Raw genomic sequence first — 2500 nt, 5'->3', positions numbered from 1 at the left:
AGTCACCCTAGCGACAGGTGATGCTTTCGGCTTTCAGTTTCCCCCTCCTGCTGCTCCTGACCTGAGCTAGTCGGACACAATGAAAATAGATATAACTTAAATCAGAAATATGACAGATATGTCATATCAGATATGTGAACAAAAGTGGAAAAGAGATAAGAGCCAACGAGAGTCTAGACTTCAGAGGATTCCATAAACGGAATGTAGAGTATTCCATACACTGAATGTAGAGTGTAGAGGATTCCATACACTAGACAGAATGTAGAAGATTCTATACTACACAAATCCATGCATTAGATAGATTATAGATTAGATTGCGACCAGGTAAGGTTTGGAAAGGAGTCTAGAGAAATGTTTTAGACAGAGAGAAAGATAGAGTGTGTGTGTGTGTGTGTGTGTGTGTGTGAGTGACCGGGAGAGAGATAGCGAGGATATGCAGTGTGTGCACAAAGAGAGAGGGGTGAGAAACTTCTCACAAAAAACTCATAGCAGAACACAAAAAACTCATAGCAGAATCTGGACAGGTCTTAGCCTACTGCAATACTGGAATACTGTGGGTCCTCGTTTAAAAGCAGTGGGCCTGGGAGTCTGAGCCCTGTGTGTGTGTGTGTGTGTGTGTGTGTGTGTGTGTGTGTGCAGAGACAGATCCTGACCAAATACAGACTTAGTGACCACAGTCTAGCCATAGAAAAAGGCAGACTGAGAAAATCCTGGTTGCCAAGAGAGCAAAAATATGTGGTCACTGCATTACAGGTGAGGTTGAGACTGAGGTGCACTTTCTTCTTGACTGTGAGAAATGTAAAACTATATGTTTGATACAAGGCAAGGAACAGTGGTCAAATAATTTTTACCTATCCATATAAGTACACAGACAAACACCATACCTGCACATGCATGTGTGTCTGTGTGTGTGTGTGTGTGTGTGTGTGTGTGTGTGTGTGTGTGTGTGTGTGTGTGTGTGTGTGTGTGTGTGTGTGTATTCCTCAGCTCAGGGTGCACATGCGGTGCGGTTAACGGTTGAGATTGCAGAGACAGACAGTGAGTGGGTGAAGAAATGACAGAGAAAGAGAGAGAGAAAGAGAATGACAGAGAAAGAGAGAGAGAAAGAGAATGAGAAAAAGAGTGACAAAGAGACAGAAACACAGAGAGAGAAAAAACCACAGTGGCAAATCTGAGGGCCTGGTTATCACACCAGAGGTTACTGTGTGTGTGTGTGTGTGTGTGTGTGTGTGTGTGTGTGTGTGTGTGTGTGTGTGTGTGTGTGTGTGTGTGTGTGTGTGTACAGTTGCGTGTGTGTGTGTGTATGTACACTTGCATGTGATACACACACCTGATACACATGGCAATTTTCCATGCAATCTATGGACTGCTGTTCATGCACACTCTCTCAGCAAAATTTACAATAAACAGATTGTACTAACCATAAATTAATAATCAGAGAAATTAATAATCAGATTATTAGTAATAATAATAATAATAATAATAATAATAATAATAATAATAATAATAATAATAGTAGTAGTAGTAGTAGTAGTAGTAGTAGTAGTAGTAGTAGTAGTAGTAGTAGTCATAACAATAATAAGGCAATTAGTCACTTTGGATAAGTTTCAACCAAATTAATAACTAAAAAGAAAAAAAGATTATGATACGTAATGTTACGATTCCCACACAATTGCTATGTCATTCTTGTTCCTACTAGAGCTTATTCATTGGTTATTCACACTTCATAGTCATACACATATGGAGCCTTACTCACACTCTCTCACACAATCACACACACACACACAGAGAGTCATTTTTTATAGATATCCTTGACAAGTCAAAGGACATCTATGACAAGAAACTCCCACCACAAAGTAGAAAATTCCATTTCAAAGTAGAAGGAACAACCCCACAATCACACACCTACACAAACACACACGCAGGCACGCACACACACACACAGACACACACATACGGCAACTGCATGCTCACATGCTAGATCATTTCAAAACTTTTGACTGTTCAAAGGTTTTGACTGCAACCCCGATATAAAACACAGATGCATCCAGACACACACACACAACACACACACACACACACACACACACTGGTACAGACATACACACACACAACCACAAACACCACACACACACAAACGCATAGACACATACCACAAACACACACAGACAAATACACACACACACACAACAACATGCACACAAAGCAGTCTCTGCCTGGTTGTGAAAGTGTGTTTTGAACACACAGATACTACTAGTTGTTAGGGGCAGCCGTGGCCTACTGGTTAGCACTTCGGACCTGTAACCGGAGGGTTGCCGGTTCGAATCCCGACCAGTAGGCATGGCTGAAGTGCCCTTGAGCAAAGCACCCAACCCCTCACTGCTTCCCGTGCACCGCTGTTGTTGCAGGCAGCTCACTGCACCGGGATTAGTGTGTGCTTCAACTCACTACGTGTACATTGTGTGCTGTGTGTGTTTCACTAATTCACTAATTCACTTTT

General features: G+C 41.8%; 1 protein-coding gene across 1 annotated transcript in view; it reads right to left on the bottom strand.

Moving 5' to 3' along the window:
- Positions 1–2500, bottom strand: part of LOC121718096 (tumor necrosis factor ligand superfamily member 14-like) — a 9213-nt gene that overhangs the window by 5494 nt on the left and 1219 nt on the right. The gene's annotated exons all lie outside the window — the stretch shown is intronic.

The sequence above is a fragment of the Alosa sapidissima genome, chromosome 9, assembly GCF_018492685.1.
Source record: "Alosa sapidissima isolate fAloSap1 chromosome 9, fAloSap1.pri, whole genome shotgun sequence".
Classification (NCBI taxonomy): domain Eukaryota; kingdom Metazoa; phylum Chordata; class Actinopteri; order Clupeiformes; family Clupeidae; genus Alosa; species Alosa sapidissima.
This window is presented reverse-complemented; position numbering and strand designations above follow the sequence as displayed.